Source organism: Triplophysa rosa, linkage group LG3, assembly GCF_024868665.1.
Source record: "Triplophysa rosa linkage group LG3, Trosa_1v2, whole genome shotgun sequence".
Classification (NCBI taxonomy): Eukaryota; Metazoa; Chordata; class Actinopteri; order Cypriniformes; family Nemacheilidae; genus Triplophysa; species Triplophysa rosa.
Window position 1 is genome coordinate 4,461,604 of NC_079892.1, and position 12,119 is coordinate 4,473,722.

Below are 12,119 nucleotides of genomic sequence, written 5' to 3' on the forward strand. Positions count from 1 at the left end.
CTGACTTCTTTACACCGTTAAACGTGCTGGCTTCTCATGCTTAACATTGTCAACTTGTTAAAAAACGAGTTGGACCTATGATGTAGTATTTCTGTGCTTGATACACTCCCCCAGCACAAGATTTTACATCATGAGGCGTGTTTCATGCCTTTCCTTGACACACTCCAAGGTTGTCAAGTGGGCGTGCAAAGAAGGAGATCGCTTTCAGGATCATAAAGTCAAGTGGCCATCTAACCCTCTCAAACTGATTTCTCGTTCCCCGCCCACTGCCCGACAAACACTTTCACTCTCAGAAACATCTCTAGCATTTGTATTTCAGCCTCCATCTCTCTGCAGAGACTCCTCCTTCCGAAAAGAACAAAAAATCATATACATTCAAAATGTAAACTTTGAAGCCTGGAAAAAATGTGTCAGTGTGTGGGACGCGCGCTTTACTTTCTTCCAAAAGGAACAAAAGCGAAATAATTACATGTGATGACTGGAGTACGTGTTTGTCGTATCAATCGAACACAAGAATACCATGACAAAAATAAGATTTGAGAAAAGATTTAAGGAACTAGACAACTCTTCAAGGGGTCGTCTTGTCTTTTGTATCGCATCAAAGGGACGTTTTGCACATGGACAGATCGCAAGATCTCTTTGAGGAACTCAGACAACAGCCATTCGAGAGAGAAGGAGAATGCGATCCGTAACTCTACCCATAAGAACCTAGCTGGAGATGCAGATAGCGGCACAAAAATCCCCGCGGGCCGCTCAGACAAGTCGTCCGCCCGTTACACTACATTTGTTGAATTATTAACAGATAATTAAGATGCAGGTGCAGACATGCATTGTGCTCCGTATGTTAAACCCAGCACCCAGGACTTATTCTGCAATTTTTTAGCTGAAGGTTAAAATGGCTCAGGTTTGGATTTGTTTGGAGAGCAAACTATCTCTCCATATCAGAATAATGATGCAGCAACTGCTGCCGCTGTGTCTCCCCTCCACAGTGCAAAGCGCTGAAAAAACGCCACATCTGTGTCTCCTCAACAAATGTTGTTTCTTTAGCTCCCTCGGCAAGTCGTTCTTATAAACTAACAGCTTTGCTTTTTGACCTACATTATAAAACAAGTCATATCACGAAACAAGTTTGTTTCTGCTGTTACTTTACTTAGTAATATATTTTCTGCATTCTGTGTTCGTATTAATTCAAACATGGTATCAAAACTATTTGACGTTCATGACACCAAACGCAATTGGTGTCACATCTTGTGACCATTTATCCATCTGACGCCAAAATGCAAGCATAGGGGAACGACACAACAATTTGGATGTCATACTGCCTTTTTTACAAACTCGACAAAAGCACAGACGCACGCAGTCATTCCTTCTATATAATTTGTGCTGATCAGGTGTCAATACGCATGACTCAATATGGCTCTTCTGAGAGAGACAGTGTTCTGTTTAATGCTTTAAATGTTGCTGGCCTGATCGCCGTGGTTTTTAATTGAACAAAACCACAAAAACGACTCGGACAACTAAGGCGAGGGAGCAGTTGCCATCCAGTGTCACCATCTGTTATTTATACAGTTACAGCCTCCTGCGGGAGGCATCCAAAGGCCACATATTGCGGGAAAGACATAAATCTATCACATCAACTCATTATCTTTTTAATCAGCTGACCCAGGCTCCCCTCTCAGGGGAATGAAACCACCCGAGTAAGTTTGGGACAGACCCGTAATTCTCTTCTCGCCCTAAAAAACAATCAACCGTGAGTTGTAAAAATGGTTGAGATGTCCATGACTGTGAGCGCATTGATTTCCCTCACGAAACTGTAAATGAAAGGCTCTCTCAACAAAGCTTTAAACAAAAACTTAAAATAATTTACTTATACACAGTAAAATCGCCAGTGTTAAAAAAGGTCAAATTAACACTCATGGTGTATATATAATCCACACTCTCAAAGTGTGGATTATATAAACACTGTGAGAGTTAATTTGACCCTTTTTAACACTGGTTTTGCTGTGTACAATAACTTATAATAATAACAATATTTCTAAGAACACAATAAAACCTGGTAGTCTTTGTCTTCTTTTAATTCAGCCAAAATACCATAAAAACTAATGTTACTGATCGGAATAAACCTGTGATCTTTAAAAATATGTTTTGATAAATTAATGTGTGAATAAAAATAATAAATTAAATAAATAGATAAATAAATAAATAAATAAATGTTGTTTCTTTGTCTTCTCTTAGTTTTGCCAAAATACAAAAGAAACAAATGTTACTGTTAGGAATAAATCTCAAAAATATGTCTGAATAAATAAATAAATAAATAAATAAAACAAATAAAGTATCAATAAAAGGCTACTAATAATGAAATGTTAATATATTAATATAATTGATAAATAAATAAATAAATAAATGTATTAAATAAATAAATGTGATTTATTTCTAGTGAATAAATATCACTTTATTTATTTATAATTTATTCACAAATAAATAAATTAATAATAAAGTAAAAAACATGTTATTTCACGATTAAAAAATAACATTTATAATGGACACTTTAAACATATTTTCCAAACATGATCACCGACTCACCAAACCATCTTTACCCAAAGCCAAATCTTTTCGAGTTAAAACAACAACTCAACTTATCTAAACTCTAAATTAAAATAGGTTGCTCTATTAAATAGTCAAGTCGCCTGACCGTTAAGGGGGTTACATTTTTTCTTAAATCAGCTCAAGAATTGACAAAAATTTTTGATTTTGTTACATCCAAGCAAACATTCAGGAGACCGAACAGCAGAAGGCAGACACACAGATTAATTATAATACAGTCCTGTTTGATTTCATCTATCTTGGTCTCCAATAAGACAGCTGTGGAGGCTTTTGGTTCAGCTTGTGTACGCCACATAAAATCCGATCCTCAGACGGGGCACCGTGCCTGATCTCAAATCAGCCAAAGTGCGTTCTTCACAACCTGTTCCTGTACACTCACCTGCCAAGTCTTCCACAGTACCAACAGTTTCTGGACATCTTCACGCTTGGTTTCGCTGGCTACCTTCGCCCTGCGCACACAAAGACAAGAAAGAAGAATGAGAAGCGCGTTACAATTACAAACATCTTGGATGCTGCCGGTTTTCTCGGCTCCAAACGTTCCAGGAACGTCGACTCAAACAGCCTTGCCGAGAGTAAGCCCTATTCGGATGGTAATTGTTTCTCATAAGGACATCTGTGAAAATAAATCTGCGTGGCTCCTCGGTGATAAAACTCATGCATTCGGACAAACATAAATTCATGGTGTACATAAGGTGTGAGTTTGTAATCGTGCAAACCCAGAAAATGCACTTCTCATGTGCTCAGTCACATGACAATTTGCACGTATTTAATAATTAATTTTAATGCAATAAAATCTATATTTTAAAATGCGATATTGAATGTTTTCATGTTTTTTCTTGTTTTCTTTCTGTTCTTACCATATCTCCCTGATCTATTGGTCAAGTGATGACCGAAAGTCCTTATGTGAACAATACTCAGAACGGACTTTCAAAACGTATTTTGGATGTAACACCCCGCACGACCGTTGGTCAAAAAGCAGTTGGTAATTCGGCCGGGGATTTTCCAAGGGAGGTGGGAGAAAAACACAGACATTTTGGATTCGGACGGCAATAAAATCACCATTTACCCCCCGTAAATGGTGAAAATATCTTACCTCCCTATGAGAAACAATTACCGCCCGAATAGAGCAAGCCTTTGTTAAAAATAGATGAAAGCGTTGAATGCCAAACTGGAGAGAAATACTGTGTTTTGCTGATTAACTTCAATGCAGCCTCAACACGTTTCAGAATAATAGATGTGTTTAATATAAAAATGAACATTCCCAGAAGAAAATAGATTTACGCAGTTTCCTAAACACGGGCAATAACTCAACAAGCAAGATTTTTGAACGATTTCTTGAATGTTTGTCTCCACGGTTATTTTTGTAAAAGTGGTGCCGAGAATATGCTTAACTTTCATTGACTAAACTCAGCATTTAGCTTAGCATTAGCACTTAGCATGATCATTTAGCAGTTCTCCTCATGAGGACCAAAAAAGCATACCCACAAGATCAAAAATTACTAGTACTACTATCTTTGTAGGGTCCCCATGCTGTAAGGTTTACAAGGACACACACACCAGCATCAAGGAAAAACAATTACAAGCATTAAGGAAAAGAAAACAAGCGCCCTTTGCATGCTGTCTTGATAATATGTGGGTTTTTGTCTGACTCGAGTGCAATATGTACCATCAGCACTGATATTTTTCTCTTGTCCCAGAAAATGAGGGGGTGTGTCGTAGACATGATGCTTTGTAAGAATCTTATATAATAGAGAAAGAGAGGGAGAGAGAGACTGACAGTGAAGCAGTATAAAGAGGAAGAAATATGACATAGATCCAATGTTTCTTCATATTAATGACATCGAGAGGACAATCATTAATGCTTAGTGGGTGTGAATATTAGACTTAAGACCAGTGTAGACCCGCACGCAGTCTCACCCTCAGATGGCACGCCCACTAACCGCCCACACTGTCTAATGCATATTTAACAGTCAAGCTCTAATCTGATTGGTTGTCTTTATATTTCTTGAATGTACAGCTGTCCCGTTTTCTAGTCTTGACGCCCACAGGCATGTGATACCATACATACACAAATCAGAGTTTGATTGTGAATGTGTAAATTGTGTGCGAGTGTCTCTTGTGTGCATTGCTTTCTTACTCCTTGTTGTTTAGACTCTAGACTTCATGCACTCTTGCCAACAACCATGCATTTGGTGGCTAAAAAAACAACTTCGTTTTTAAGCTCCAACTAACGCTTACAGTCATCACGGCTTACGGCATTATCAGCACCATCGTCCAATCACAGTCTCCATCTCTCTCTCCCCATAATCCTCAACATCATTTATTTTTTCCACCTCGCGTGAGAAAGTCGCATGTCTTCCAGGCCAGGAGAAAATAGATGCTAGCTATAATTAGTAATATGTGGCATACATATTCAAACATGCATACATTAAATGCAGCAGAGGGAGACTTTTATTACCCCTTCATGGAAATGCTTTAGTTCATCTAAAACATAAAAAGCCGCTGAAGTAGTCATACGCTACTTTATTTATTAATACGACTATCCAACTCATGTAGTTTTATATGAGCATCATCCAGCCTCACTCTGACTCTCAGAATTAAAGGGGCTGCAGCGCTGTCCGAATGTTTTACAAAGAAAGCAAAAAAATAGTAAGGCACTTTGGATGCTCAGTTACACTCGATAACAACAGAGAACGTGGAATGCACTAAAAATAAATAACGTTGAAAATAAACTTCACCCATTCGTCGCTAATGTTGGAATCATCTGGACAGATACACAAAGTGCTACACACAGCCGGAAAAAGAGCAAGGATCGACAGACGGGCTTGACCTACATCCTACGTGACTTCATTTCATTTTTTCGTTTGTTTTAATAGATTTAAAATGAACTTTAAATGCAAGATGCATGTCTGACAAACCAGTTCACATCTTCATATGAAGTTCAGTGTTTCAGGTTTCCACCTTTCCTGCCCACACACTCTCGCATCCTCTGCCTGTTACCGGCACCATCAAACCTGACCCAACAATCTATAAATATGTTTCCCATCATGCACCTGCGGCTGATTTTGATGCACTTCACGTTGGAGCTCTTTTACCTGTAAACCGCTGCTCTGTTTAGATCAAAACACCGAGAGTGCAAACAATGTAGCGCGTTTCCGTTGCTGTCAGCATAGCACTACGGTCAACTTGTTTGATCAACAACTCCGTTGTCTTGGAATCCCTCCGTTTCTCTCTCTCTTGTTGTTTGTTGTACCTAAATCCCTTCACCGGTCTTTGGGATGTAACTCTCCTTTCATTTCGACCCGTAGGGTCAGGGCGAAGCACTTCCTCCGAAAAACCTATAAATGCAGATGGCCTTTAAATGAATTGCCGACAGACACAATGTAGAGAGGAAAGGGGTCTCAAATAGCCTCTCCGCCTAAAACAGGAGAGCCGTAACCAGCGGGTTGTCTGATCAATTCATCTTTTTTAAATGGTCGATCTATCAGTGTCTGGATGCAGGAAAATAACGATGACCCTACGGGCGACATCATGAGACATCATAAAGGTAGAGACGAGAGAGCGGGATAGTGAGAGAGATGAACTCAAATCATAAATCACATTTTAGCACACAACTGCATGTAGTGTAAGATGACTTCTATAGATGGTCTAGTTGTGCAGATCTTAAAGTTCACATGAAATGTCGTCCGCAACCCACTTTCATGTATTTCAAAGTGAAACAAGATGTATAAACATAAAACAAAAGAGATTTATGCTTAAAAAGCTAAAGGGCTAACACAAAAGAATAGTCTCAATAAATAGTCTGAAAAGTCTTATTGTCTTGTACAATTTCCCTTTTAGTAATTGTCTTATTTCAGTAAACACTTCTTGTTTGAAGAATGTTTTACGTGAAAAACAAGACAATTATACCAATTAAAATATTTTCAAGTTACTTCAATGGAAATTGTTACATGTTGTTTAAGATTATGTCAACTTTTTTGCTTTGTTATACCTACACACGCAATAAGGCTAAGATTTTGAAAAATAAATAGATTCCATTTTGATTCTGTGATTTAAAAGCTTTTGTGATGCGCCTTAAGCTGTCATCCTCACAAACCACACATGCTTACTGTATTTATCTGAATGAGCACTTAATATTCTCTACTGAAGACTTGAGATAAGTATTTTAGCTCATAAACATGTCGAAAACAAAACAGAAATAAACAAATTCTGTGTTCCTGAGCTAAAGTGAAATGTAGTTGCATACTCTGCTGTTAATGCAGTTATACTGATAGTTAAAGATTATTAGGATGGAAATAAACCCAGTCACAGTAAACCCAATAATTGTAAATAATACATTACCATACATTTACATTCTGAAAAATGCATATGTACATGTGTGCCTCAACATACCACAGTCTTGACATGTTACACATCATGTAAAGAATTGTCGTAATACATAATATTTTAATAAATAATATTAATAAATATATACAGCATCAGATATGGTATAGTACCTCACCAATTACATAGGCCATTAAATGTGCATGCATGTCCTTGTGTTTTAATATCTGTCAGAAGCATGTGCATTCATTAGTGTGTGCATAAATTACCATCTCAAAGCATCATCACATATGATGCTACCACTGCTAGATACCAACTATAAGTTAACAACATTGGTAAATGTAGAATTCTACACCGACTTGAAATCCATCAGCACAACAACCTTAGCACCTTAATGTACGAAATCGCAGAGCTGTTTTCGAATCCGAACGAAATGGCGTTTTTTTTCAATGACGCATCATCATGTTAATGGCCCTGACAGATGGCGCGTGAATACCGCGATCAATACTATTCCAGACCTCTTAACCTGCGCTAGTACAAAGCAGGACCCCGAGAAAATGAGGCTATTGATCAGCGCAGTAGACCAGAGTGTGAAGATGCACGCTGCATACGAGCAACAGGCTAACTGCTGCACATGCACTTCCACTAACAAATTAACTCACCGCCGCAACCCGTGTTTATCATTGCTGGGATTCAGCAGTGCAAGATTTGTAATGCAATCGCAGGTGGTGCAGCGCGATTAATCGGAAAAATAATCGTGATTACAATTAAGGCCGCTGCAATTTATAAACAGTTAAAAGCGTTTCTTTTGGAATTCAATTCAGATTTACATCAGTTGCATCAACCACATAAAAATTACAATATTGTGACCAATCACAGACATGCCCATTTTATGAACGAATGCATCGTAGAGCATCTGAACACGTCTTCCTTGTAACCTACATAAAGAATATGTCATGCAGTTGCCCTATACAAAACAAAAATTGTAATTTTAATGATTAATTGGAATAACAATATAAAAGGATTTAAGTCATAACAGCTTTAGCTGTAGTATGCTTTATATCAAGTTACCTGCTGCAAAGAACAACTAGCGCTAAATACAGATCTTTTATTTGTCCTGACACTTTAACACAGTCTTTTCTTTGCAGACTGCTGCACTTAGCCAAGGTGCATGATTAATTAGCCATGCTAATTATCCAGCTAAGTTTATAGAGAGGATATATCGGGGAGCTACACTCCACAGAGCTGCTCATCCTGTTATTAGCTCACTTCTATAGTTGGCCTGAATCCTTCCCCAGCATAAGTCAGGGCTTATAGGGCCATATTTAATGAACTACAACTAGGCTCGATTATCCTAGCGCTATAGTGAGAATCACCTGCATGGACATGCAATGCACCACATGCATTGTACGGTGGATTACATTCATGATGCATGCAACCCATTACAAGCATCACACATGCAGCGCATTATGCATTGCACCACGTGCATTGTACAACACATTACATTCATGACGCATGCAACGAATTACAAGCATCTCACATGCAGCACATCATGCATTACAAGCATCGTGCATGCAACACATAGCATGCATCATGCACACAGCACAGGATATGCACAGCACATAGCATGCATCGCACATGCAGCTCATAACGAGCATCTGGCGCGAAATGCATAGCATGCACCACACATACAGCACAGCGCAATGCATACATTATGCATGCAGCGCATTACATGCATCACCAATGCAGCGCATTACATACATCACACACACACCGTACAGTACAGTGCAGTACATGAATCGCGCATGCAGTGCATTAAATGCATGCCAAAACTGTTGGTCATTTTCATATGCTGGGATTAAGATGCTGGTTCCTAGAATAGGATGCTTGCACTCTGCTGTTACCAACTTTTACATTCTTAAACTACCTTCTTTACCAGCTTAGGTTTGCACGGCTATGCAGGCTAACCACCCAAACCATCACTAAACAAGCACTAACCAGCATGGACCAGCTGATCTTTAAAGCAGGGTACTGTGCTCCACCCCCAAAAATGAATTAACCTAACATCACTGTGTTAAAAACCTGTCCCTGATCTACAGTACTTGCAAAATCTCACCGGATCCAGATTTCCTACTGTGGCGGGAGCTGATCAGTGTCACAGTCCGAGAGATTAACAGTTCCTAGCACATAAGCTTCTGTCACCACACGATTGACACCTAGGAGCAAAAACCAGAGTGATCCTCCCCGCTCCAAATGCTCAATCACGGTGTTGCACGAAATCAGGAAGTTGGCACCTCCGGAGACAGCCTTCCCAGTATGTGCAAAACTGGAGCTGTTATTTGTTTTTCTTAAGAGGATTTGGGGTATCAGCTAACAGCAGAGAGCTCATTACAGGTTTGTGTAGTGTTGATGGCAGAGTTAAGTCGAGGCATGCTGACGTTGTCCAGGCGCTGCTACGATGTTACATTCGGTAAGACAGTTTAGCTTCATTTAAAGTGTCAAAGACAGTAACTGTTGACTTCTTAAATCTCGTGCAATGCTAGTGTGATGGTAAGATCATACCTGCTGAGCTTGTAGACTATTTAAATATCACATAAAGAGTCAAAATACTTCTAACCTAGATACATTTGGGGCAAACACTACTTTAGATGACTGCCAGCAGTTTTGTTGAGGATGTCAATTTCATATTCTGATCTAAAACCAATTTAAAAGCTTCAAATATTGAAATCTACCATTTAATGACAAATCAGAGATTGCTTGGTGGCTAGTTTAAGTTCCAGTGAGGGACCGTAACATACATCTAAGTGAGCAACCAATGAACCGCTTGCATGTCGCGTTTAGCATCAGCATCACTTATCACAACATGTCAGTCCTCCTAAAGCATGATTGAGACCAGTAACTCTCAGCATCCACTTTATTTGTAACACAGATGATCACTTGTGGTAATGCTGATGAAGATGACAATAATTATGATGGGGGAATCATAGTATTGCCATCCGGCATCCTAGTAAAAACACTTTAATAAATCTGACGACACAGTAGTGTAATCTATAAATCACTTCCATCCTGCTTTATTCTGTGCTTGTCTGGTAGGAAGGAAGTAAAAACAGCCAGGCGATGAGCGGGTGAACACATCACGCTTCGCTGGCCGTGACTGTGCGCCCAGGGAAGGAAAGCAGTCTGTCAGTCTTTTAATTCGCAAAATAAAACGTCCCTTTTCTCTTGTGATTCAGGACCAGCGAACCCTCATCTAACTTTAAGTGCGCTGTAAAACTATCCTCAAACCTTGTCTCCATCAATCTTTAAATATCTTTAAATGTGAATTGCATAAAAATGAAGACATAACATACTATATTACCCTGTTATTGTTTCATGACAACTATGAATTAAACAAACCGACAATTTTATGAAAATGGAAGTGTGGTGAATCTGTTACGCCTGAGCAGTTATGGCCACCTTCTTGTAGAAATCTGAGCGCATTCCTTACTGGGCTTTTAGCACTCGCTCACATTGGCCTCATCCACTTTGTCCAATCACAAAGCCATCGAAGCAAGAACGCTTCATGGGAACATTGACACCATGACAACGCAGACACCATCTCCTGCCTGTAAACACAGTCCAATGCGAGCATCGGGCGTCTCTTAAACACGGATGAGTTCACAAACACGCATCAGGCTGCAGTTTGGACAATAAAAGAGCAGATACACCATGATGCTGCGATGAGAACATTCAATGCCATTCAAAAGTTTAGGATCATCTGACAGAAATGTTGTTTCTAAAAACCTTTTGATCTAAAGGCATGTCTGAATATTTAAAATGAGTTACATAGAGATAAATATAATTGTGACAATATGTTAATTTCTCTCATTGAAAAGAAATGTTGATGAAAAAATGTTTTAAAGTGTATGACTTGGTGACCTGCTCATTCAGCATCTCAGGGTGAAATCTCAAGAAGTCGGTTGATCAAATGTGAATGGTACATGCCAATATATCAATAAAAAGAATTGTCACATATGTGTTATTTCACAATTTTGATGATTTTATTATTATTCGCAGCAAAATTTGGAATGTGGAAGAGAGTCAATGACCCTAAACTTTTGAACGCTGGCGGACGGAAAACTGCAACAAAGAGGACATTATATTCCAGTTAAATTTGCTAGGACATATAGGATCCTTCCACACTTACCGAGGAGTTAATGTGATATATGGCTATAGGCTGAATCTATTTGCGTAAGAGCCTTTGCCCTTGGCTCATAGATCAGTCAAGCAGCCCGCGTTAGCTCTGTACCTCCTGTAATGAATGACTGCAGAGAGAGCCAGTGCAGGTGCGACCCTAACAAACCCGAGGCCCCCTAAAGTGAAGAACACGCCACGGCAGGGAAGCCAAAGCGTGAGGCGGTTTATAAATATTCAATCAGACTCTAAAGCTTCCAGTATTAAAATTTGCTTGCGGCTGCATGTGTATAAGAAAGATAGAAAGAAGAGTGGCTGTTGTACATTATTTTGAATGTGATGTTTTTTGTTACAAATGTTGAAAAATTTAGTTTTAGTGCTCAATTCTACACTGCAATTTTTTTTTTTAAATGTTTAAAACAAGCGAAAAAAAAAAAAACATCTTCAATGGACTAATTAAAATAAACTTGCATTTAGGACCTAAAACAGAAAAAAATCTGTCATAATTTACTCACGTCCGAGAACCCTCCAGTTCTTGGCCACCATTGACTACCATACTAGGAAAAATGACAATGGTAGTCAAAAGTGCCCCAGAACTGTTTGCTTCCTACATTCTTCAAAATATCTTCTTTTGTGTTCAACAGAACTAAGAAATGTATAAGGCAAAATTGACCTATTTAACTATTTTACTATGGTAGTCAATGCAGACAGAATTTTCAGTTTTAAGTGAACTGTTCCTTTTAATACCTAATTCAAGCTTATTTTTCTTACCTCATTGACATTGATTTTTTTCTTGTTTTATGCATAAACTTCTAATAATTCATAACATAATTCTTATATTTTCTTTTATAATGTTTAGATATTTGTACTAGAAAACCAGACAAAAATGCTTTTTTTTGCAGTGGATAGTTTCTGATTGTATATAGTTTCTGAGTGTATTTTCTTTAAAGCTAAAACTGGTTTAAATAAACAAAAATCAGTTGTAGAGCAACTATAAAAATACAAAAATCATGAAGAAT

General features: G+C 38.5%; 1 protein-coding gene across 4 annotated transcripts in view; it reads right to left on the reverse strand.

Annotated features, from left to right (window-relative positions):
* lrrc4ca (leucine rich repeat containing 4C, genome duplicate a) overlaps nt 1–12,119 on the reverse strand; it is a 149,638-nt gene that overhangs the window by 14,082 nt on the left and 123,437 nt on the right. For all 4 annotated transcript variants that reach the window (XM_057329973.1, XM_057329972.1, XM_057329971.1 and 1 more), the window contains one exon: nt 2,984–3,053. The gene's annotated coding sequence lies outside the window, so the exon portion shown is untranslated. The remainder of the gene's footprint in view (nt 1–2,983; nt 3,054–12,119) is intronic.